The following is a 27,353-nucleotide window of genomic DNA, read 5'->3' on the forward strand; positions in this document are numbered from 1 at the left end:
ACTCAGTGTTTCACAAACAACACTGCTTTCCACTGGACAAGGTCAGCAAAATAGTAACAAAGCTCCAAAGGACAAGTCCCCTCAGAGAGCCTGCCTCTCCATATTATGAAGTCTTCTAAACACTGCCTCAGAAACTACTGTATTTTATTTCATATTTTGAGAAGAAGACAAGTTTTCAAGTAAAAGTCCAGTGAAGTCATACAGGGGCCACGTGAGCATTATTCATCACCAAAAGTGGAAACAACTCAAATGTCAATCAGCTGGTGAGTGGACAAACCAAATGTGGTACATAACCATACAATGAAATGCTGTTCAGGCAAAAAAAGGAATGAACCACGGACACCTGATATAACATAGATGGACTTTGAAAACATTAAGCGAAGTAAATGGAAAAAAAATGTTAGTCATTCAGTTGTGTCCAATTCTCTGCAACTCCATGGTCTGTAGCCCACCAGGCTCCTCTGTCCATGGAATTTTCCAGGCAGGAACTCTGAAGTGGGTAACAATTCCCTTCTTCAGGGCTACTATATATTAAATAGATAAGCAACAAGGATATATTCTATGGCACAAGGAACAGAGCCAGTATTTTACAATAATTATAAATGGAGTACAACCTTTAAAAATGATAAAATCACTATACTGTACTCCTGTAACAGATAATATTGTACATTAACTACACATCAATTAAAAAATAGCATAACCTTCAGAAAACAAGGTGCTAAAAGTCTGGTACAGTGATGACACACAGAGAATGAACAATAGGGCCTTCTCTGACATAAACTGCAGCAATATCTCTTTGGATCTGTCTCCTACAGTAATGGAAACAAAAACAAACAAATGAGATCTAATTAAGCTTAAAAGCTTTTGCATAGCAAAAGGAAACCATAAACAAAATGAAAAGACAACTTACAAAATGGGAGAAAATATTTGCAAATGATGCAACTGACAAGGGATTAAGCTCCAAAATATAGAAACAGCTCATATAGCTCAATATGAAAAAAAAACAAACACCCCAATCAAAAATGGGCAGAAGACCTAAATAGATATTTCTCCAAAGAAGAATGCAGATGGCCAAAAGGCACATGACAAGATGGTCAACATGGCTAATTATTAGAGAGATTCAAATCAAAACTACAATGAGGTATCACCTCATACCAGTCAGAACGTATGTGTGTGAATGTTGGGTCGCTCAGTTGGGTCCGACTCTTTGCAACCTCATGGACTGTAGCCCGCCAGGCTCCTCTGTCCATGGGATTCTCCAGGCCAGAATACTGGAGTGGGTTGCCATTCCCTTCTCCAGGGGATCATCCCAACCCAGTGATCGAACCCAGGTCTCTCCTGCATTGCAGGCAGATTCTTTACCATCTGAACCACCAGGGAAGACCCACCAGTCAGAATGGTCATCATCAAAAAGTCTACAAATAATAAATGGTGGAGAGGGTGTGGAGAAAAGGGAGCCCTTCTACATTGTTGGGGGGAAGGCAAACTGGTGTAGCCAGCATGGAGAACAGTAGAGAGGTTCTTCAAGAAACTGAAAATAGAGCTACCATATGATCCTGCAATCCCATTCCTGGCATATATCTGGAGAAAAACATAATTGAAAAAGATATATGTACCCTAATATTCACTGAAGCATTATTCACAATAGCCAAGACATGAAAGTAACCTAAATGTTCATTGATGGATGAATACATAAAGATGTGTGGTACATATATATACAATGGAATATTACTCAGTCATTAAATAAAAAGCCAAAACAATGCCATTTCCAGCGACATGCATGGACCTAGAGATTGTCATACTGAGTGAAGCAGGACAGAAAAAAACAAGTATCTATGATATCATATCACTTAAATGCAGAATCTTTAAAAAAAATGATACAAATCAACTTATTTACAAATCAGAAACAGACTCACAGACAGAAAACAAAGTTATGGTTACCAAAAGGGAAAGGTGGGGAGGATAAATTAGGAGTCTGGGATTAACATATACACACTGTGCTGGGCTTAGTCGCTCAATCGTGTCTGACTCTTTGCAACCCCATTGACTGTAGCCTGCCAGGCTCTTTTGTCCATTGGGATTCTCCAGGCAAGAATACTGGAGTGGGTTGCCATGCCCTCCTCCAGGGGATCTTTCTGACCCAGGGATCGAATCCAGGTTGCCCGCATTGCAGGTGGATTCTTTACCAGCTGAGCTACCAAGGAAGCCCCAACATTTACACACTACTGTATACGAAATAGATAATCAATAAGAATCTACTGATAGCACACAGCAGAGAAGGCAATGGCACCCCACTCTAGTACTCTTGCCTGGAAAATCCCATGGACAGAGGAGCCTGGTAGGCTGCAGTCCATGGGGTCGCTAAGAGTCGGACACGACTGAAGTGACTTAGCAGCAGCAGCAGCAGATAGCACACAGAACTATACTCAATATTTTGTAATAACCTATAAAGGGGAAAAAAATCTGAAAAAGAGTATGTGTGTATTTGTATATAACTGAATTTGCTGTATACCTGAAAATAACACAACACTGTATACCAACTATACGTCAATAAACACATAAGTAAAAGAAAAAAGAAAATGCCTAGTAAACTAGTGTTGATGATAAAGTGACAGAAATAGCAGACACTAGCTCTTCACAAACATACTTTCGACATCCCTGGGATATACTCTTCAGCGACATCTCTCAGACCCTTTTATCCACTAAAGGGTACAATTTTCTCTATATTACATAAGGAGTTAAACTGGTGAGGCTGCTATTCAGTCAAAGGGGGAAAACCTCCCATAAAGGAAGAAATGTCAATGAGCAGAGAACCGGGGTGGGAAGAGCTCTCTCCAAGGTCCGTGAGGATGAGCTGTCTATCCAGGAGCTACAGCTGGGAGTGCTTGTTGGCTGAGGATCAGCTGGACAAACTGCCCCCTCTTCCTTCCATTCCCCCAAGAAAGCATGCTGAATGCCTTCCCACCCTCCCCCTTCTTCCTCAAGTTAAAGCAAGGATGTTACCACCAGGGCTGTGGACCCAAGAAAAAGCAGATCCCATCACCATACCTCTCAAACTGCTGAGCAAGCTGCTCCTATCGGAGGTGGCAGAAGCTAGTGTAATAATGATGGTTTCTACTGTCCAACAGCCAACTCTTGCCAGATCAACCACTGTCCCCTACGCCTGCCTCACCTTGTTACTGAAACACATTCTATGTAATCCCCCAAACAACAAGTTGTAATAGGATCTTTTTAAATTATCATTCTCAACAATGCCAGTAGTACTCCATAAATCAGAAGTTTTCTTAACAGCAATATTCCAGGATGGTAGTTTCAAATTTATCCTGTAATTACCAAGGGCTGCAAAGACTGCCTACAGCAGGACCCTTCTCCATGGTCCTGGGGCCATCTTGGTGAATGCCAGTCACAGTGAGAAGATCCTATGGAACAAGAGCTTCCCTCTATTGTCTTTTTTTCTCTTATTTTTTTCCCCTAAATGTAGCTTATTGCAATTTTTAAAAATCATCACATTGCTTTCAACTTTTTAAAAAATGATGTTTTAGAACATCTTTGGTTTGTTGTACTGTTCCTTTTTCAGAAATTATCTACATATGTATAAAAAATTCTGACTGGTATATTCTAAAATTTCAGGGTTTTGTTGGGTATCAACAGAGCTGTTAAAAATCAGCTGGTTGCAACTCTACTCCAATAAAAAAATCAGCTGGTTAACATTTTAGAGCCAGATAAATTTAGATCCATCCCTTACTGGTTATTTTACTGTAGAGAAGTTACTTCTCTGAGTATCAGCTACTTCTGTAAACAGGATATATTATCAACTTGATAAAATTTTTGAAAATTAAATAAGATCATGTATAAAAACACTATTTTAGAGAAATGAGATAAGGCATATATCTATCATGCATGAGGGCAACCCACTCCAATATTTTTGCCTAGGAAATCCTATGGACAGAGGAGCCTCGTGGGCTACAGTCCATAGGGTCTTGAAAGAGTTGGACACAACTTAGGACTCAACAACGATAATCTAGAATGCATACAGATGCCAGCTTTCAATAACCACTATTATTATTGCAGCTATATGACTAAACAACCATGTGTGACTCTATTTCAATACTGCTTTCTTTAAGACTTAATCCATCTTTGGGGGTTGGAGACACTTGAAGATACCTGACCTTCTGTGACTGCTGTGAATGTATCTGTCACACAGGAAGTTCTGGGTTTAAATGAAGTATTTCTCTGACCTCACCTTGTCAATAAAGTCCTGTGGAAAATGCTTGTTCTGGACACATTTTGTGCACTACTTCACAATTCTCTCACCTCTGCCTTATTAGCTACAACCAGAACTACCGACCAGGAGAATTACATAGTACCCAGCTGGGATGGAGTTTCTCTGGCACCCAAGGGTGGGACTCCTAGAGGTGTGGGGAGTTTACCCGTATGGAGTGGCCCTGAGATTTGCCACAGGGACACTAGTGCACAAGCCCCACAATCCTGAACTCCCAAATACCCTTGAACTTTCTGACCAGCAAAGCAGCTCCTTCTTTGGGGAAGAGAGCTGCCCCTTCTTGCCTGGAGACCTGCAAAGAGCTCACCTGAGTCAGCTGCCTCATAAGGTGATGCTCCCCTTCCTCAAAATCCTTCCACCCCTGCTGATAATTAGGGCCAGGTCTCAGCACAGCCTGCAGGGAAATTTCCTAGAGACAGTCCCTGCTCCTGCAGGAAACAGCTTTGTACTAAAGGACTCTCAGGTTCCACTGTTATGTACAGATGGGATGGAGAACGTGTGGGTAAGGAAGGGTTGATGCGGTGAGTGTCAGGCTGGACTGAAGAGACCTTATCAACCAAGAAACACTCTCCTGTAACTGGTGGCTTAGTATCCTGGCACAGACACCTGGTCCTCAAATGTTGGGATGGTTCCTGGAAGCCTAGGCACAAGGAAGGCCTACCGTGAATTAAATGGAGATTCTGGAACTGCCTTGGCATGATATTGAGAGATGAGTTGAAGGTTTGAAGGTTGAAGGGTTAAGACTGGACTTACCACAAGAAAATAAAGAACAGCCCACTATCTGACTATGGGGACTTCCCAGGAGGCATTGGTGGTAAAGAACCCACCTGCCAATGCAGGAAACATAAGAGACATGGGTTCAATCCCTGAGTCAGGAAGATCTCCTGGAAGAAGGCATGGAAACCCACTCCAGTATCCTTGCCTGGACAATCCCATGCACAGAGGAGCCTGGAGGGCTCCAGTCCATAGGGTTGCAAACAGTTGGACACTTCATGGGAAATAGATGGGGAAACAGTGGAAACAGTGTCAGACTTTATTTTTCTGGGCTCCAAAATCACTACAGATGGTGACTGCAGCCATGAAATTAAAAGACACTTACTCCTTGGAAGGAAAGTTATGACCAACCTAGATTGCATATTCAAAAGCAGAGACATTACTTTGCCAACAAAGGTTCGTCTAGTCAAGGCTATGGTTTTTCCTGTGGTCACGTATGGATGTGAGAGTTGGACTGTGAAGAAGGCTGAGCGCCGAAGAATTGATGCTTTTGAACTGTGGTGTTGGAGAAGACTCTTGAGAGTCCCTGGGACTGCAAGGAGATCCAACCAGTCCATTCTGAAGGAGATCAGCCCTGGGATTTCTTTGGAAGGAATGATGCTAAAGCTGAAACTCCAGTACTTCGGCCACCTCATGCGAAGAGTTGACTCATTGGAAAAGACTCTGATGCTGGGAGGGATTGGGGGCAGGAGGAGAAGGGGACAACAGAGGATGAGATGGCTGGATGGCATCACTGACTCGATGGACGTGAGTCTGAGTGAACTCCGGGAGTTGGTGATGGACAGGGAGGCCTGGCGTGCTGCGATTCATGGGGTTGCAAAGAGTCGGACATGACTGAGCGACTGATCTGATCTGATCTGATCTGAAAGTGACTTAGCACACAGCACACACAGCTGACCATGATTCTAGAAAAACCAAGAGGTTGCTCCCTTCTCTAATGGGTAAGAGCACTGGTGAGATGTCCAATGGTTCTGGTCTCCATTGGCTGGAGTGGACATGGGAGATGCTCCCTGGTATTGGGCTCTTTTGGAGGATGACAGGATTCCAAAAGACCAGAGGCCAAGTGGTGACAACTAAGCATCAGAGGCTAGATGAATGTAAACACCATAATCCAAAGCAAGGCCAGAGTAACAAACAGAGTGCTTTGATCATTAGGAACCTGTGGCCATGACAGATCAGCTGCAGGCAAGATGGGTGGACTGACTAGGGGCGTTATTTGACTTGTATAAAAAAAAATCAACAGTGAGCTGGAGGGACTTCCCTGGTGGCCCAGTAGCTAAGACACCATGCTCCCAATGCAGGGGGCCTAGGTTCAATCCCCGAGCAGAGAACTGGATCCCACTAAAGATCCTACATGCCACAACCATGATCTGGCACAGACAAATAAATAAAATTTAAAAAGAAAAAGTAAACAAAAACAAATGACATCAAAATTAAAAACTGAGAGAGAGTGAGCTGGAGAACAGAAGACTGACATCAGCTGCTATAATCCACAGGTTCACAGGCCACTGGAAGAGAAGAGGCTAGGTCTCCTTGGAGAGGAACCCGGCCAGAGAGTTCATATGATAAAGAATTCACCGGTCCTGCTACAAAGATCTGTAACTGCTTACAAGGATCTTTGGCACTGGGCAAAGTGGATGCCAAATCTTTTGTGTTGTACTGGGCCTGAGTTGACCCTGAACCTGTGGGACCTAAACGGTAGTTCTCCAGTTGGAGTGGAGGCTTACAGAGTCCCAGTGACAAATGGAGTTGTGACCACATCTGTTTCACAGGGAGTCGAGCAGGTCCACACAAGCATCTGTGGGTATTTCCCCAGCCTCCAGCTGTAAAGTACATAGAGATAAACTTAGACACTAACAGAACCCTCACAATGGCTCCCTAGGAAGACTCAGGACACCATCTCTAGAACAGGAAGATCTACAGATGCTATTTTTCTTACATCTGTAAAACAAAATAGTACTCTGTCCCTGACATAATAGTTGGCAGTCTAAAAAGGTGAAATAAAAAGTAGAATATTTGCCTTAGAAGATGGTATGAAGGAACATTTATGGGCTTCCCAGGTGGTGGTATGGTATAAGAATCTGCCTGTCAGTGCAGGAGATGCAAGAAATGAAGGTTTGATCCTTGGGTGGGAAGATCCCCTGAGGAAGGCATGGCAACCCACTCCAGTATTCTTGCCTGCAGAATCCCATGGACAGAGGAGCCTGGCTGAAGTCCATGAGGTCGCAAAGAGTCGGACACGACTGAGCAACTTAGCAAGCATGCACATTAAGGAACTACAACAGCTTTTTGTCATGTCTGACATTCCTTGCATTTCCATGGTATTTAGTGACCTAAATTCTGCCCAACATCAGGCAAGCTGAATATAAAATACCACAAAAACCCAAGAACAAATAGACATTTGGCAACTTGAAATTGAGTAGTTAAAAGTTACTCATTTGGGCAAATGAAATCCCTACTCTTCCCACAGAGTTACCTTCTTCTTAATGACTGGAAATAGAACTTTGTTAGACAAATAGAAAGGGGAAAAAAAAAATGACACCAGTTTCTGAAATTGAAATTAACGGGCTATAATTAGGAGTACCTTCAGCTAATTTCTGCCTTAAGAAGAATATGTTGCAAAGTGATTTAACACTGAATTACTTATACTGATTATCTTAAATAATTTCAGGTGTCACTGTTCATCCAAACAGTGACACAGAAAAATTCTACAGCTAAGGAGTAATATTCTACTCTTATTCTTCCCTTATTTGCCTTCACAGTGCTTTGCAAAAAGTAGATACTCATTATGTAGTTAGTGAGAGCCATTTGTCTATGACAAAAGACCACTAGAAAAGCAGTCCTTTGCAGACCAAAGTCTAACTATGGGTACACTGTTCATTTTGTTTAGTCATCCTAACACTTAGAATCTAAACGGAACATGAATTTTGGTTGAAGAAATATCACTGGCTGTTATATCTGAAAAATACCAGGGTCCTGGAGTGAGAATACAAAGTGGTATCTTCACAAGTACCTGGCTTTACATTCTGCAATGGAGCTTTCAAAAGCTTTGCAGATTGGTGTTATCCACTATACTTGTATCTCCCCAAATTCGTGTATTGAAGCCTAATCCCCAGTGGGATGGAACTGGGAAGCTGCTTTGGGAGGTAGTTAGGTTTAGATGAGGTCATGAGGGTGGGGCCCCATAATGGGATTAGTACTCTTCTAAGAAGAGGAGACCAGAGTCCCCTCTCTCCCTGCCATCTGAGGATACAGCAAAGGGGTGGCTGTCCACAAGCTAGGAAGAGAGTCCTTGCCAAAACCAGAATCACCCAGCATTTTGACCTTGGACCTCCTGGCCTCCAGAACTGTGAGAAAGAAATGTTTGCTACTTAAGCCACTCAGTCTATGGTTTTCATTATAGCAGCCTGAACTAAGATAGTTGTCCTCACATCTATTTTAGAAATTATTTTAAATTTAACCATACAAGTAACACATATGTAATTTCTCATTGTACATTAAAATTCAAATATGACAGTGAAAGAAAAATTCCCCTTGAATTTCACCTTCTCTTCATCCCAATTTCCTTCCTGTAGGAAACTATATTCCCAGTTTGATGACATCCCTTTCAAATTATTTCTGTGGGCATGTATACACACACAAACACACAAGCACAAACACATATTCTCTCAATGGTATACAGTTGTGTGTGTGTGCATTTTAATAATTATCATATTAATTCTTTGCAACTTGATTTTTTTTTTTTTTTAAAAAACTGCTGAAATAGGATTCTGTGGAATACTAGTTTATTTAGACTTTCCTTTATTGATAATCATTTAGGCTGTTTACAATTCTTTTTTTATTTTTGTCACAAATAATGTGGCAATGAACAAATATCTCTTTGCATCCATCACACACATTTTCAGATGGAACAAAGGGAAAAAACGTGCCCATCTTGCCCAGCTTTGCAGTATGGACTAGAGAAAAACAGAGAAAGCTCACCGGCCTACTGGCTTACTTTCCAAGGTTCTCCCTACATAACATAAGGTCATTAATTTTACTTAATCAATTCTGATGCCATTAAATATATATATATATATATACTAAAATATATTTTTTAACTTTATAAATATAATACAGTTATGAAAGTGGAAGTGTTAGTTGTTCAGTCATGTCTGACTCTTTGTGACCCCAAGGACCGTAGCCCACCAGGCACCTCTGTCCATGGGATTCTCCAGGCAAGAGCATTGGAGTGGGTAACCATTTCTTCCTCCATGGGATCTTCCCAACCCAGGTATTGAATCCAGGTCTCCTGTACTGCAGGCAGATTCTTTACTGTTTGAGCCACAGGGAAGCCCTACAATACAATTATATGTGTGTGTGTGTGTGTATAAATGCACATACATTCTAGTTAGCCTTTGCAACAACTCCTACTGGATCAGCTACATTCCTTTAAAAATTCCCAGATGTGTCTTTCTCTGCACATCAGGGCCACAGAGAGGACTGTCGGGCAGCATTTCACCAAGAGTGCATTCTACTGCTCTGAGACTTGGGAGCAGAATCACTTAGAGGCCAAGTTCACAGCAGTACATAACCCTCCTCCAAGGAACACCTCCATTTCTGGAGATGTAGCTTTTAAGCTGCTTTACAGAGACACAGCAGCGGAGCAAACACCAAAGGGCAAAAGCAGCCCCATCTGGATACCAGGTGGAATCCAGTAAATATGATGGTAGGAATGATAAGAGAGATAACAGTGCCGAACCTTTTAACCCTGGACCACGCATCATGATAAGGTCTTCACTTAAGACCTCTGGACAGCACGGGGGTTGGCCCTGTGAATACCCACCTTCCATAGGTGAGGAAATAAACCAAAAAGAGGTCAGGCCACTTAACCAGGATTGCACAGCTAGCCAGAGGTCGGGTCAGGATGTGACCTGCTTGCCAAATTCTAGGGCAACTGTTCTCAACTGCTGGGTGCTGCCTAACTAGCTTCATGATGGTATCCACTGAGACTTTCCTGGTGGTCCAGTGGTTAAGAATCCGCCTTGCAATGCAGGGGACTCAGGTTCGATCCCTGGTCGGGGAAGTAATCTCCCCCATGCTGCAGAGCAGCTGAGCCTGAGTGCCACAATGAAGAATCCTGCCACTAAGACCCAATGCAGCCAAATAAATAGATAAATATTTTAAAAAAGAAGGCATCATCTTTTCACATTAGGCCAAATATATGGCATTCCTTCAGAATACATGCATTTTTTTACTTAAATTTGCTCTCCACACAGAACAAGGTCCTAAATCATACTGGTCACTACTGCCAGGGATTCTCTGTAGAGCATCCTGCTGAAGGGTCCTGGGTACGCTAGGACCTGGCACAGGGGAGGAATGCAGCCAGACACCATATGCACATCACGTTCTGTATTTATCAGTGAAACCAAAAGCACAAACTCAGATCTTCGCACTGATCTTTCCATGTGTGTATGTGTGTGTTTTTAACTCGTGTCTGTTTTAATCTTATTGCCCCAGCTATCAAAACACAGCAGCTGGGGAAACATGCAAACAGTATACAGTAGTAGAGCTTTTCAAGCCAAATATTTATTTCCTAGAGTGGCTAATTCTTAGAAATGTTACCTTATTTATACCACAGGCATTTGAGATTTACTACTTACACTTAATGAAAGCCAAAGGTTTAGAGGGTACATGACTCCCTTTCTCCTAAATCAAGATGCCTTTCAACATAGTGGAGACATTCAAGTATTACTACTTACATTATAACACAGTTAATCATAAGGAAGTTTTAAATATACATTCAGTTTTAATGAACTTGATTGAGGCAGCGATTGGGGAACCTTACTCTTGTTTAAAACTTGCAATACCTTCTTCTCTTTTCCCTAAAGAAGCTCTGTGCTCTATTTAGCTGAAAGAGGAATCCAAAGAGAGTCCCACTAAAAGTCTGCCAGGCTCTCACAAAGGTATCCTTTTCCACCTGCCAGGTGGGCAGCCCCACTTTGCAATCATGCTGATAGCAGGGACGGGAATAACGAACCTTCCTCAGGCAGCAGGTCCCTAAGTCTACAATGTTTTGGGTGATTCAGGATGGACTAGCTCCCCCCTCCCCCAAGTGCACACACTGTATCACATGACCGAGTTCTATTTTCTACAACAGTCAACACCATGCAAAATCATTTTCATTAATTTACTTACTTGCATATTGTCTGTCTCCAGTCACCCCCATCCCATGGGAGCTCCAAGAGGGCTGGGGCTTCTCCCATCCTCCAGGTCTCTCCCATGTTCATCACTTTATCCCCAAGCATGCCACAGTCACTGGGCACAGTAACACTTACAGATATTTGCTGAATGAATGAATGAATGAGTTGTCTGTGATATGTCTAGTCAAGAATGTAAAAATAAGGGACTAACCTGGCAGTCCAGTGGTTAAGACTCCATGCTTCCATTGCAGGGGGCATAGGTTCGATCCCTGGTGGGGGACCTAAGATCTTGCCTGTCACTTGGTATGATCAAAAAAAAAGGATCTAAAGATTCTGTTAAACAAATTCCTATTCATCAAAAAGTGCTTTACAAACTCACTGGTTAGGAAAAAGATTAGGCCAAAATCTTCATTCCTCCTCACTCACTGCTCTGGAGGGACAAATCTTTCAAGTTCAGAAAATGACTTCTCCATAAAACAGGTTTTCAACGAACTGTTTTTTCCTTTCGGCAAAGGCAACAGTCACAGAGTAATTACAGGCTTGACACCTAAGAGGGTCATAAATTAATTGAAAAGCTTTGTACCTCCCCCGACTTATCTCTCCTTTGACTGTCAGCAAGAACCCGTTAGGGAGGCAACACGATACCAACTCAGTGGTTGGGGACAAATGCTTCAAGTCAGCCATAAAAGTATCTAATTGTCTTTGAAAATTAAACTCTTCTATAGCCGAGCCATACGTGGTTGCATTATTAATATTGCAACTTGACACAGGGAAAAAAAAAAAAAGACCTGCCCCATCCTCCAAGGGATTCAGACTCCTAGGACATCAGTCTGTAATTTAACATAACGAAATAGACATCTAGCTAACAATCCCCCCATATCCTGGGGGTGTAAATGTATTTTCAAGTCATCTTGAGGAGACACACAGACTCAAAAAATACATGCGTTAATATATACTGTATTTCAGAAAACCAAACCTTACTACTTATTGGCACCAGGTACTATGTGACATCCCTAGACTCACCTTGCCCAGGTCACTCAGAGTATCTGGCTTACCCCACAATCCCACTAGGTGTACAGAAGTGGCAGACAGGGAGAGAGCTGCTTTGGGGAGAGTATGGTGATCATGAAGAGAAGCTTTTCTCCACCCACATGCATTCACGGTGGTTGCTGGCGAGGGGGTTCTTGGACAGACTAGAAATACCTTCAAGAAGGGCAGGGCAGAACTGTTCCTCAACTGGATGTCAGCTTGGCCAGCAGACTTGCTAACTTGCCCCTGTTTACTGGGGCAGAGGAAAAGACAACTGAAGATGATCTAGAGAAGACTCAAGGGTTAAGAGGGACCAGCCTCCCCACAAATTCCAGATTCTGGGTTCCTAGGACATATGGAAGCGGGTCTTCGAGAGTGAATCCAAGAGGAGGGAACACTGTGGAGCATGTATGGGCTCCTTACCACATCGGGCTGCTGCTGCTGCTGCTAAGTTGCTTCAGTCGTGTCCGACTCTGTGGGACCCCATGGATGGCAGCCCACCAGGCTCCGCTGTCCCTGGGATTCTCCAAGCAAGAACACTGGAGTTGTTGCCATTTCCTTCTCCAATGCATGAAAGTGGAAAGTGAGAGTGAAGTTGCTCAGTCGTGTCTGACTCTTCGCGACCCCATGGACTGCAGCCTGCCAGGCTCCTCCATCCATGGGATTTTGCAGGCAAGAGTACTGGAGTGGGGTGCCATTGCCTTCTCCAAGTTGTCAAATACATAGCACATTACCTGACCCTTATTAAGTGCTGTAAGCACTAGCAAGTACATTTATTATTATTCTATTTGAAGCCCAGATTCTATATGACGAGTGACATGACTTTGGGCAAGTCCCTAACTTCCATGGGCCTCTGTAAAAGTAAAGATAATCATATGTACTTCACAGGGTTGCATGTGGGTATGTTAGAGTCTCATAACTTGTAAACGCTTAATACAGTGTAAACTATTAGTATTTTAATTCATTCATTCATTGGATGACCTTTGAAAAGGCATGTAACAGCAAATCAGAAATGCTTCCTGCCTCCATGGAACTTAAAGTCTAGTGGGAAAGGTTGGCACTGAGCAAGTGATTCTAACTGTATTAAAGGGAAACTTAATGTGCTCTAGCAATATATAGCTGAGGGAATGAAGCTAGCCTGGGAGATCAGGGAAGGCCCCCTTAAGGAAGTGGAATTCCAGATGCACTCCAGGTGGAATAAGCAGCTTGCACAAAGCCCCTGAGTCTAGAATTAGTGTAGCACATTAGATAAGCTGTGGACAGATGACAAAAAGCAAAGAGAAGTGTGATAATGAATTTTATGTGTCAACTTGCTGCACCACAGGGTGCGCAGGTATTTAGTCAAACACTCAGGATGTTTCTGTAAGGCTGATTGGGGATGAGATTAGCATTTAGTCAGGGGATTTGAGTATAGTAGATTCCCCTCCATAATGTGGGTGGACTTCATCTAGATGAAGGTCTGGCTAGAACAAAAAGAGAATCCTCCAGCAGATTGCTTTCAGACTGGAATTGAAACATCAGCTCTCTTGGGTCTCCAGCCTGCTGGCCCAGTCTACAAATTTTGAATTTGCGAGCCTCCATAATCACAACAGCAAAATCCTTATAATAAATCTCTTAACACACACACATCCCATTGGTCTGTCTCTCTGGAGAACCTGACTAATACAGGGAATAAGGAGGGATGACGTTGTGTTGCGGGTGGAGGCCACTCAAAGGTCCAGTGATCCAGTGACGGGAAGAAAAGGCAAGGAAGGTGTATGGGGCGATGGTGAGCCCTGAGAAGGCATTTAAGAGGAAGTCCCGCGGCCAAATCAGCAATATTGAAATGGTCTGCATGGTGCGGCATGAAGAGCAGAGGGATGGGGCAACAGTAGGGCCCAGGGTTATCAACGGGACTACTGTTGCTGCAGCATCACAGATGCAGAGGCTTGGACTGGGATAAGGATGTGGAGATGCTGAAATAGAAGGATCTGAGAAATATCAACCAGTCTTCATCCATGTGATTGGGTAATAATGTCTTTTCTCTTAGAAAAGTGAGATAAAGCATCCTATGGTTCTCCTTCAAGGAAAGTACTTGCTAGTACAATGGATTCACTGCTTCTTCTAGTTGGAACATATTTATTTGCCCATATCTTCCATTCTATTGATTCCTCTATCTAACAGTGACATAACCATGAAAACAGAAGCCAAGAGAAAGAACAGATCACAGTGTTGGCTGAATTCCCAGACAGGAGCACACCTCTCCATCCACTGGTCGGGGCAAGGGGGTGCATGGCCACAGGCACACTGAGCCACCTCTTGTCTCCACAGACAAGCTCTCTGGGTCACAGAGCAACAGAGATTAGGCCTCCCGTGCTTACGACTCCTAAAACTGACTGAGGTTAACAAAGCTTCCTATGAATGCCCATGACAGCATTTTTAGATCTGTGTGGGGCAAATAATCTCAACCATCTTTTTAACCCCTAACGTTCCAATGCAGAAGATGAACAAATAGATTTGCTCCTCAAAGCACCCTTTCTGCTTTCTAAATGGTCTTCCATTGCACAGCATGAGGAGTGAAGGGACCAGGAGAGCTCCGTGCGGCTGCTGGTGGAACCTCTCCACCCGGCATAAGGTCTGACTTTCAGCATCAGGTTATACATGTATCTTGGGAACATTTTCAAAGCAAGTCCTCCTGACCGCGTTTCCTGCATCCTTTATTTATTACTCCAACCTGGGCCCTTCCTGCTGGGCTGGCCTGGCCCCAAGCTGGAATGCTGTAAGTGGAAGGCCTGATGCAGTCTGGGCACTGTGCCAAGTGAGGACCACTGATGCTCTGTCTCTTTGAGTAGGAACTAGGCTCCTTAACTCCCTGCTGCCACTGAAGGGTTTTATTACTCACTTAAGGTCACCCCAGAATCAGGTCACACAAAAAGGGATTCCAAACAGTATTAAGATAGTTTACATGCCTCACTCTGTGCCCAATTCAGGAAACGGTAAACGGACTGTAAAATCCCCTGCCGACTTCAAACACTGAGAACTGGTCAGGCCCCCCCCAGTCCCTGTCTCCAGCTGCGGCCACACTGCAGAGCCAGGCACAGGACTTCCAGGGCTCTATTCCTTGAGGGTTCACAGATGGAAGGGTGCTGGGCCAGGCTGAGCGGAGGGAACAGGAGGCTCAGAACCCCCACTTCAGTGTAAGAATGTTTACCCCTCTAGGCCTTCCAGAAGTCAGCACCAGGGCACTGGGGAAACACAGGATGGATCGGACCACTCAAAGATCATTCAAAACCAATGGTAACCAGGCTTGCTTCAGCAGCACATATATTAACAAAACCTACGGTAACCAATCAGGAGTTTGGCATTAGCAGATACACACTCCTGTATATAAAATAGATAAACAATAAGGACCTACTGTATAGCACAGGGAACTGTATTCAATATCTTGTAATAACCTACAATGGAAAGTAATCTGAAAGAGAATACACACACACACAAACACACACACACATATATATATATCTGAATCACTTTGCTGTATACCAGAGACTAATACAACACTGTAAACTATACTTAAATTTTAAAAATATCAATGGTAACAAGACCACTCACACACATGTGTGCATGCACACATACACACACACAATTAGCACCTCAGAAGCAAACCAGCAGCCTGTGGCAGCAAGAGGTGACTGCAGAAAATATTAAAGGTACAAAAAGACCCGACAGGATGGAGATGCTGGTTTTCCAGGCCAGACCAGATAGCAGGACGTACAGCCTGCTGCCAGCTGGGAGCCCTCAAGGCTAGGGGTCCACATCTCTAGGAATGGAGCTCTGGGCACAGGGACCCATTTTTAATTTTCTTAAAGCAGAGCAGAAAGAGCTCCTTCCTATGGATGAGAAGTTCAGCTGAAGGCATTTCCCTTTCCTGCTGGTTGGAGAATTATAAAGGTTATAATTCTAACCTGCTACTCTGGCTCTTCTTCCATAGGGTGAGAAGCATATGAACTGATGTTATTCTCTTTTAAATTGTATATGAGCTCATTTCATTACAGAAACGTGTTGTATAGCCGAACAGACTGCACCATTATCAGACACTAGAGGTAAGAGCATGTAGCATTAGAACCAGTATCTGACATTAGACACCAACCCAGCCCAAGAGACTGATTCACGCAGTAAACTCCTCAAGAGTAGTGACTTTCATGTATTTATTTCAACAAGCTCAGCACCAAACACGGTAGTGTCCTAAGTGGTTGTCGAATGAATAAATGATACTAGCTGCTCCAGCCACTGAGAAACCTGCACAGAGAGAGGTGTGGATCTGGCAACTTTGGCATATCACAGACCCTGTGACATCAAACTTTCCACAGCTTCTCTTACGGTAAAAAGGGAGAATTCTAGATCCAGAAGGGAGTGGAAACTCTTCTTTGGGCAGGATAGGAATGAGTTATCAGGATGATAAATATAAAAAAAGAACAGTCCCCTTGTGGCCATAGAGCACTACGTCTCAGCTCTTTTGAAAAGTTCAGTGCTTGCCTTTGTCACTTTTTATGAAATACCTAAGTATGTGTGTGTGTATGTGTGTTCAGTCGCTCAGTCACGTCCAACTCTCTACAATCCTATGGTCTGTAGCCCACCAGGCACCTCTGTCCATGGAATTTTACAGGCAAGAATCCTGGAGTGGATTGCCAAGCCCTCCTCCAGGGGATCTTCCCAACACAGGGATCAAGCCTGTATCTCTTACGTCTCCTGCAGTGGCAGGCAGATTCTTTACCACTAGCACCAGCTGGGAAGTCCATACCCTGAAAGACCCTGAAGTCTTCCAACCGTAAGTTGGTCCAGTAATAGAAAAAAAGTCTTCCAGCAAATGAAACAACTGACAAAGGATTAATCACCAAAATATACAAGCAGCTCATTCAGCTCAATACCAGAAAAACAAACGACATAATCAAAAAGGAGAAGACCTAAACAGACACTTCTCCAAAGAAGACACACAGATGACTAATAAGCACATGAAAAGATGTTCAAAATCACTTATTATTAGAGAAATGCAAATCAAAACAAGGAGATATCACCTCATACCGGTCAGAATGGCCATAATCAAAAAAATCTATAAATAAAGAACGCAGAGAGAGGGTGTGGAGAAAAGGGAATGTTCTTGCACTGTTGGTGGGAATGCAAACTGACACAACCACTATGGAGAACATATGGAGAGTCCTTAAAAAAAAAAAGGGGAATAAAACTACCCTATGACCCAGCAATCCCACTACTGAGTATATACCCTGAGAAAACCGTAGTTGAAAAAGACACAGGTACCCCAACATACATAGCAGCACTATTTACAATAGCCAGGACATGGAAGCAACCTATATGTCCATCAACAGAGGAATTGATCAAGAAGCTATGGTACATATACACAATGGAATATTACTCAGCCACAAAAAGGAATGCATTTGACTCAGTTCTCATGAGATGGCTGGACCTAGAGCCTACTACACAGAGTGAAGTAAGTCAGAAAGAGAAAGATAAATATCATATATTAACACATATATATGGAATCTAGAAAGATGGTGCTGATGAACCTATTGGCAGGGCAGTAATGGAGATGCAGAGACAGAGAAGAGACTTGTGGACACAGGGGAGGGAAGAGAAGGTGGGACTGATTGAGAGGCTGTCACTGAAACATGCACAAAACCATATGTAAAATTAGATAGCCAGCGGAAATTTGCTGTATGATGCAGGGAACTCAAATCCAGTGCTCTGTGACAAACTAGAGGGTGGGATGGGGTGGAAGGTGGGAGGGAGGATCATAAGGGAGGGGACATATGTATACTTACGGCTGATTCATGTTGATATATGGCAGAAACTAACAAAATATTGTAAAGCAATTATCCTCCAATTTAAAAATAAAATAATTTTTTTAAAAACTTTCTTTAAACAACAAGGTCCTACTATATAGCCCAGGGAACTGTGTTCAATATTATCCTGGGAGAAACCACCCAGGATAAGAATATAAAAAAGAACATATATATATAAGGACTTGCCTGGTGGTTCAGACAGTAAAGCGTCTGCCTACAATGCAGGAGACCCAGGCTCAATCCTTGGGTCGGGAAGATCTCCTGGAGAAGGAAATGGCAACCTACTCCAGTATTCCTTCCTGGAAAATCCCATGGACAGAGGAATCTAGTGGGCTATAGTCCATGGGGTCGCGAAGAGTCAGACACGACTGAACGACTTCACTCATATGTATATATATGAGACTCGGTGTGTAACTGAGTCACTTTGCCATACAGCAGAAATTAACACAACACTGTAAATCAACTATATTTCAATAAAAAATAAAGAAAAAGCATTCTTGAAACATCTCCTTAGATCCTCTGAAGGACAATCTTTGAAGGCAAATTCCCTCTTTATATTTACCAAGAGCCAACCCTCCCCAGCTGACCCCACGAAGACACCCGCTCACGAATGCAAAAAACCAAACTGCCTCTCAAAGCTGCCACCACGTTCCCTCCTGCCTGAATTCCCAGGGAGTGTGGAAAGAGAAACAGAGGTCACCTGGGACACACGTGTACCTAAAAGTTAAAAAACTCTTTTCGGTAATGTGATAATCACCACCACATGTGAATTTCATCATTTCTTATAATTTGTTGTTCAGTTGCTAAGTTCATGTCCCACTCTTTGCAACCCCACGCATACGCCAGGTTTCCCTGTCCACTATCTCCCAGAGTTTGCTCAAACTCCTGTCCATTTCTTACACGTTATCTATTTTGCTTCAAAAAGGAAGGAAGATGTTAATCTTGTCCAATGCAAGACTGACTGCCCAAGATGCTGCAGCTCCTTAAACATCATCCTCTCCTGAGGCCTACCCTCCAGCACCCGGGCACAGATTACCATGGTTAATTGTGGGAGAATAAAACAACAGGCTGAAGAGGCTGCTCCAGCTCTCAAGGGGAAACCCGCCATCTCCATATGACCCAGATAGACCCTGGACACAGAAGGTCATCCCAGCTTCGCTGCCTAGGGATTCTGGTGACCTGGAGCAATCCCTGCATCTTTGATCCCCCTGATGTGCTGAAGGCTGCATCTCAGGAGGGTCAGGACCAGGCTTTGGGGCACCAGAAGTGACCCCCTTCCTCCTTATGCAGTGCTGGGGCCAGATACTGAGACCAGGAGGGTGCAGTCTAAATAAGTGCAGCTCAAGGTCATGAGACTCTCCCTCCTAATCTCTCCTGGAAGAGAAGGAGGGAGAAATCCTCCTAGAACCAAGAGACGTTAGTCCCTCAATCTTCAGGGGCTGCCCTATAAAAATCTCCCAGACCACTGGTGGATACTGCTGACCCAGGAAGCTAGAATTCCTTCTACAGATTTGGCAGAGACAAAAAACGTATCTGACAAAGTGAAAGTGACGAACCGAACAGGGATGACAAACAATTCCTGATTTGGAAGGATATCAGCTTATTTAATGACCTATTAAGAAGGGTCATCTCACATACTGCTTCAAGGAGACACCCCCAAATTATCTCATTTCTCTTTTTAATTGAGACAGATTTGATAGATAACACTGTGCTATTTTCAGTATTTCATTTCTTACTTTCCCCTTCAGCAGAGGTGCTGGCCTCAGCTCACTCTGCAGGAAGCTGTTTGGCAGCTCGTTCTCAGTATCTGACGCCGTTTCCCTCTGACCATTCAGAGATGCAGCTGAGTGCCATCAGCACCTCCCTTGCCCCAGCGACAGCCTAGGGAAAACCTGAATGGTGGCTGCCTGCCCTACACCAGAGTTCCGGGAACTGCAGCTTCTACAAAGCATCTCCCAGGGACCCTTCTCCCATGGTTGCGTACAGATTCTTTCAGGCCAGGAATTAACAAGATTCAGGACCAAGGAAATCAACCCTGAATATTCACTGGAAGCACTAATGTTGAAGCTCAAGCGCCAATACTTTGGCCACCTGCTATGAAAAGCTGACTCACTGGAAAAGACCCTGATGCTGGGAAAGATTGAGGGCAGGAGGAGAAGCGGGTGACAGAAGATGACATTTGGATGGCATCACCGACTTGATGAATATGAGTCTGAGCAAACTCCGGGAGATAGTGAAGTACAGGGAACACCGACGTGCTACAGTCCATGGGGTCGCAAACAGTCAGACATGACTGAGCGACTGAACAAAACAAGGACTATATACCAGGCTCAAAAGGGAAAAAAAAAAGGCACTCAGTTTATCTATATACACCGATAGAGGATTCTTTCTGGAGAAATGTACAAACTCACACCAAGGCATTTCGACTGCCAACACAGTCCAAAGAATTTTAAAAGTATAGATTAGGGAATTCCCTGGAGGTTCGGTGGTTAGAACTCTGTGCTCTCACTGCCAAGGGCCTGAGTTCAATCCCTGGTCTGGGAACTAAGACTCCACAAGTAGGGGGGCATGCCTAAAAAATAACTACATTGTTTTTTTTTTAAGTATAGGTTATAAAACAATGTATACCTAATATACAAATTTTGCTTTTACAATTAATGTGTATTGTAAATGCCTGGAAGAGAGGTTGGAAGGGTTTATACTGAAGAAATAACGCTGCTCCGTGGGAGATGGGATTAGGTGATTTTCTTTTTTGTGCTTATACATTTTCTCAAGACTTTTTGTAAGAAAAACATTTAAGGGCTTCCTTCTCCAGTGGCTCAGTGGTAAAGAAGCTGTCAATGCAGGAGACACGGGTTCAAAGCCCAGGTCTGGGAAGATCCCTCATGCCGAGAAGCAACCAAGCCCATGCACCGCAACTACTGAGCCTGTGCTCTAGAGCCCAGGAACTCAACTACTCAGCCTGAGCACCCTAGAGCCCCTGCTCTGCAATAAGAGAGGCCACCACACGAGAAGCCTGTGCACAACTACAGAGGAGCTCCCACTGACCTCACCCAGAGAAAAGGCCACACACCAAAGAAGAACCAGCACAGCCAAAAAGTAATCAGAAAAATATTTAAGTAACGAGGAAAAAAACACATTATTTTTACAAAGGGACCTAGATTTGATCCATCCAATTCTCTCCAGCCCCACAGCAACTACCCAGGCCCAGGCCCCCGCCATCTCTTGCCACTCACCTGGATCAGTACCAGAGCCTGTCAACCAGGCTTGTTTCACCTTCTCTGGTTGCTTCTCACTGAGGCCGGAGTGCTCTTTTAAAAACAAGAAATCTGATTCTGTCATTTCTATTCTTAAGGCCTTTCACAGCATGGTGGCTGCCCTTAGGAATCAACTTACAACTCTTAACAGGAGGCACTGGCCCCTTGACCCCAGCCTCACCTCTTGGGGCTTGCCACACTCTCAAGTCCTGCCTTGGCAACAGGCGTGTCCCTCATCTGGAACTCTCCCTCCCTCCTTCGTTGGTTTAATCGTCACTCATCTCTGAAGCCTGATTCTGGGTGTCACTTTCCCAGGGAGACCCTCCCTGACCCGCAGGTCCAGGGAAATCCGATGTGGGTTTCTCTTTGTGACGCTGAGGAGACTTGTCATTACTTGTTTAACTTCTGTCTCCTGGGATGGATTGTGAGCCCCAGGGTGGCAAGGACCACTAGAGCCCCATCTAAGCACGTAGTAGATGCTCAAAAAGTACTCAATCTGGGGGATTCGACGGCAGTCCAGTGGCTAGGACGCTGTGCTCTCACTGCCAAGGGCCTCGGTTTCATTCCTAGTCAGGGAACTAAGATCCCTCATGCTGCACGATGCAGCCCCCCACCAAAAACACTGAATTTGAATACTTTACTTTTTCAGAAATGAAGTTCTGAAAACCAGAGCAACATTAAATAAAATCTCTGTATTTCTCAGCATGCTGTAACTGTGATACTTAAGAAATCGCATCTTAAAGAAGAGAATGTGGGAGGACAAACTCTTATTTTTTGCAAATTTTTCTTGCAGCTACATACCTACTGTTCTCTCCTAAGTCAAAACAAACAGCAACACTATCATAATCAAAGCTAATATAACTGGCCACCTTTTAAAAACATGCCCCAGTCTCGTTCACATGAAACAAGAAGAGCTGGGTTTGCTCACCCCTTCCACTCTGCAGCCTAGGATTTGAAGTCTAGAGGAATACTTTTTGGCTGCACCTCGAGGCATGTGGTATCTTAGTTCTCCAACCAGGGATTGAACCCAGGCTCTCAAGCACTGAGTCCTAACCACCAAACTGCGAGGGATTATCCCAAGGCAATACTTCTTAGCTGGTCCCATGTGGCTCAGAAAAACCACTAATAATCCAGGAATCAGTGAACTGTCAACAGAAGATCATTCTCATATGACCTTGGACCCCTACCTGTCTCATCTTTCATAGCTGTGATAACTGCTGTGATATTTTTTTGAGTCTTCGCTATTTGTTGTAATGCTGATAGATTTGCAGCCAAACATACACAGCACACTCTTCACGCATCTGTGCAGGTAACTGCCTGATGTTTACGTGGCTACGCAACAGACTGGACAGGTGGGCTATGCAACCGATTAGACAGGGGGAAGCTGAAGGACTTTCAGGAAAATGAGAAGTGGTACCACATTTTCTTATTCTCACAGCTTGAGTTCATTTGCCCAACCTCTTCTCCAACGTTCTAAGAAAGTCAGTGACCCACACACAAAGTATCAAATGATCCAAAGAATCATTTCTGTTTGGTTGGAGAATTCTCCAGGCAAGAATACTAGAATGGGTTGCCATGCCCTTCTCCAGGTGATCTTTCCAACCCAGGGGTGGAACCCAGGTGTCCCACATTGCAGGCAGATTCTTTACTGTCTGAGCCACCAGGAAAGCCTATTACTAAGGTACTCCTTGAAATACTAGGCACATCAGAGATTACATCAGTCAGGATGGACTCAGTGACAAACAGCCCCCGCATCTCAGTTTCTTTCACACCCCAGCTCTGTCCACTCAGGGTTGGCTGGGGCTCTGTTTCCTCTCTGACTTGCCCAGGCTCACAGAGAAACCATCAGTCCCCAGGGCATAGAGAAAAACAGATCTGGAGGATCATACAATAGTGATAACACGATCTAGCTCAGAAGTGACACAACATACTTTTCACAACTCAGTGGCCACAAGCAGTCACATGGCCCCAAAGACACAAGGAGGTGAGACGCTCAAGCCTATCACATGCCTGTAAAACAGAAAGCTTTGAAGATTCAGTGAACAGCACTGATGTTTGCATAGGGAATCGGGGCCAAGTGGGGTTAACAGCATGGGTTGTATAGCCACCTCATCTTGGAGAGGTCACCGTGATCTCTTCGTGCCTCAGTTTTCTCATCCAGAAAATGGGGATAGTAACCGTATTTACCAGCTTCCCTGGTGGCTCAGTGGTAGAGAATCAGCTGGCAATGCAGGAGACGTGGGTTCGATTCCTCAGTTCCCTAGAGAAGGAAATGAAAACCCATTCCAGTATTCTTGCCTGGGAAATCCCATGGACAGAGGAGCCTGGCGGGCTACAGTTCATGGGGTCGCAAGAGTTGGACACAACTTACTGACTCAACAACAGCAACAACAATCATATTTACCTCCTAGGATGGTTAGAAGCAGAGAAGGCAATGGCACCCAACTCCAGTCCTCTTGCCTGGAAAATCCCATGGACAGAGGAGCCTGGAAGGCTGCAGTCCATAGAGTTGCGAAGAGTTGGACACTACTGAGCGACTTCACTTTCACTTTTCACTTTCATGCATTGGAGAAGGAAATGGCAACCCACTCCAGTGTTCTTGCCTGGAGAATCCCAGGGAAGGGGGAGCCTGGTGGGCTGCCGTCTTTGGGGTTGCACAGTCAGACATGACTGAAGCGACTTAGCAGCAGCAGCAGCATGGTTAGAAGATTAAATAAGAATTTCTATCTGGAAGGAATTTAGAACCTGGCAAGTAAGTACTACACATAAGCACTACATAAACACTACACAACTTGTAACTATTATTTTGGGAAAATAATTCTTAAGGCAATGCTTTTATTTTGGGGGTAATATACTTCATGAATACACAGTGTGTGAAGTACCAGCACAGAAGCTACACACAAAAGTGGGTACAAAATGAACACTGGCCTTTATGAGCGGAGAACCAGGAGCCCCAGGACCTACTTGGCTAGGCTTCAAATCAGCTTTCCCATTCCTTGGCTTCCAGGTTTCTTTCTTATCTTTACAAGAGGGGCTGTACAGTACAGGGTGATTGTCAACATTCTCCAGCACTAAAGACTTGGAATTCTTTGATTCATGGGTCACTGACTTGATCTGATAAGGTATTTTTCATTGTTTGTACTCTTTATTCTTTGACCATAAAGGAGGATCCTCCCATTTGAATCAAGAGGACACTGATATGTTCTCTACCTGGTTCAGGAAGGCCAATATCTCCACTCCAACTGCTCTGGAAGAGCTCCCACTGCGCCCACCAACCACCAGGAAGCTGCCAGGAGAGGGGCAGGTCCTGGGTGCATGTCCAAGAAAGAGGCTCACCTCCCAGGAAAGCAGAGGGGGGTTGGCAGTCACTCAGAGGGCAGCTGACCTCCCCCAGGGCAGGATGAGCTCTCCTTCCACCTCTGGGTGAGGGCCCCAAAACCCTCCACAAACCACTCCCCACAGCACTCAGGAGGCACCCCCCTCGTCTTTGCCTCCCCACCAGTGTCCTGGGTGGGGGCTTCACCTGCAATAGAGGAGCAGTAGCTATCATCCTCCTGGTTTAAGGGAGCCAAGCATTCCCAGAGAATCCTTCCCTGTTATCCAGTCTGGCCCTGTTCTGGGGTCAGGAACAGGAATACACATTTAAAAATTAGGGGGGACTTCCCTGGTGGTCCAGTGGTTACGACTCTGTGCTCCCAATGCAGGGGGCCCAGGTTCCATCCCTGGTCAAGGAACTCGATCCCATGCTGCATGCAGCTAAGAACTGGCACAGCCAAAGAAATAATTTTTTAAAAAATTTAGAAAGATGTGCTTCGAGGGGGAAAAAAAAAAGCTTTCAATAGAAAGAAGCTTTAAAGAGCAGAGAACCATCCACAATATTTCAACCTCAAAGGAATACACTGAGTGTGTGAATTAAAATGTCTGTGTACCTAGGAAAAGTAGTTTTGGGATGCTGCTATATTTCAAACATTAATGACCACGTCTAAAGATCTCAGTCTGGGGAGCTGAGGCCCCTCCTGTTAGGAGCCATTAAAGCTGCCTTCCCCGATGCAATCCAGTCCTCGGAACCCTTCCTGCTCCGCTGTCTGGGAGCAGGGTCTCGTTCTGCTTCCCACTCCACCTGAAGTTCTCGCTCTGCACTGGTGTTAGCATCAGCCCTGGCTGGAATGCCACATCAGGCAAGTCTCACCTTTAGGGCAAAGCTTTCCCTGAATCCTCCAGCCCCACTCCATCATTTCTGAGTTACTTACTGTCAACAGCACCCATTCTTTAAAATAAGGAAAGATACTAAATATTTAATTTGCATAAAACTTCCATATAAAATGTTTTCACATTTTTAATGACAAGCTTAGGTGTACATTTGTGTCTATAACTTTTTTTTTTTTTTTTTGCTGCACTGTGTGGCTTGTGGGATCTTAGTTCCCTGACCAGGGATTGAACTTGCATCCTCAGCAGTGAAAGTGTGGAGTCCTAACCATTGGACCATCAGGGAATTCCCTGCGATTGTAACTTTTTATATTAGGTTATATAGTTGTGATTGTTACATATAATTGTTTTTTTTTTAATTGAAGCGTAGTTGATTTACAATGTTGTATTAATTACTGCTGGATAGCAAAGTAATTCAATTATACATACATACATATATTCTTTTTATATTCTTTTCCACTAGGGTTTATTACAGGATATTGAATATAGTTCCTTGTGCTATACAGTAGGACCTTATTGTTTACCCATTCTCTATATAAAAGCTTACGTCTGCTAATCCCCGTCTCTCACTTGATCCCTCCCCTAATCCCCTGCCCCTTGGCAACCACCAGTCTGAACAGCACCCATTTGAAACTGCCTTGTGCCATCTTTGAAGGTTCAAGCCATCAGCTATGTGAGTGAGCCCTCTTGGAAGTGAGCTGTCGAGCACCAGTCACGTTGCAGATGACTGTAACCCCTGGCCAATGTCCAGACTGCAGCTTCTCAGGGAACCTCAAGCCAGAACAACTCAGAGAAGCCATTCCCCAATTTCTGACTCATAAGGACCAAGTGAGATATTAAGTGCTTATTGTTTTAAATAAGTTCCAGGAATTCTCTGGTGATCCAGTGGTTAGGACTGTGCTTCCACTTCAGGGGGCATAGGTTCAATCCCTGGTCAGGGAACTAAATCCCACAAGCCACGCTGCTGCTGCTAAGTCGCTTCAGTCGTGTCCGACTCTGTGCGTCCCCATAGACGGCAGCCCACCAGGCTCCCCTGGCCCTGGGATTCTCCAGGCAAGAACACTGGAGTGGGTTGCCATTTCCTTCTCCAATGCATGAAAGTGAAAAGTCAAAGCGAAGTCACTCAGTCATGTCCGACCCTCAGCGACCCCATGGACTACAGCCTTCCAGGCTCCTCTGTCCATGGGATTTTCCAGGCAAGAGTCCTAGAGTGGGGTGCCATTGCCTTCTCCCACAAGCCATGGGGACTGGCCAAAAAGAGCCCTTAGATTGCAGTAATTTGCTATGCAGCAATAACTACCTGACTATAGATGGTAAAGCATCTATAACTGTAGGGAATAAAGCAATTTTAATAAAATATTGATGGTGGAATTTAGGTGGTGGCTATACAGATGTTCATTGTAAAATTCTTTCAGCTTTGCTGTACACAGGACAATTTTCATAATCTAATGTTGGAGGGGAAAGTGCAGGCTGCACAGGAAAAAAACGGCGGCTGATCAGTCTATGACACAACTGCAGTAATGTTTCCCGAACGACAGAAGAGAATGATTTAAAAGGGTTACCAAGGAATACAGTGTACTTTGGAAACGGATATCTTTAAAATGTTATTAATTTTATATTTTTACTATTATTGACTTTGTTTTACTTTTTGACCTCGTGGCATGTGGGATCCCACTTTCACAGCAAGGGACTGAACCCGCTCCCCTGCACTGGAAGCAGAGTCTTAACCACTGGGCCACCAGGGAAGTCCCCTATACACTTAACTAACTATTTAGTACATATAGTA

General features: G+C 44.1%; 1 protein-coding gene across 4 annotated transcripts in view; it reads right to left on the minus strand.

Annotated features, from left to right (window-relative positions):
* The window catches only part of ANKRD6 (ankyrin repeat domain 6), a 182,793-nt gene that overhangs the window by 81,552 nt on the left and 73,888 nt on the right, over window positions 1–27,353 (minus strand). The window contains exon 1 of one of the 4 annotated variants that reach the window (XM_015472834.3): window positions 21,341–23,761. The exons of the other annotated variants lie outside the window; for them this stretch is intronic. The gene's annotated coding sequence lies outside the window, so the exon portion shown is untranslated. Of the gene's footprint in view, window positions 1–21,340; window positions 23,762–27,353 lie in introns of those variants that run through there. 4 annotated transcript variants of the gene reach the window in all.

This window comes from Bos taurus, chromosome 9 (genome assembly GCF_002263795.3).
Source record: "Bos taurus isolate L1 Dominette 01449 registration number 42190680 breed Hereford chromosome 9, ARS-UCD2.0, whole genome shotgun sequence".
Lineage (NCBI taxonomy): Eukaryota > Metazoa > Chordata > Mammalia > Artiodactyla > Bovidae > Bos > Bos taurus.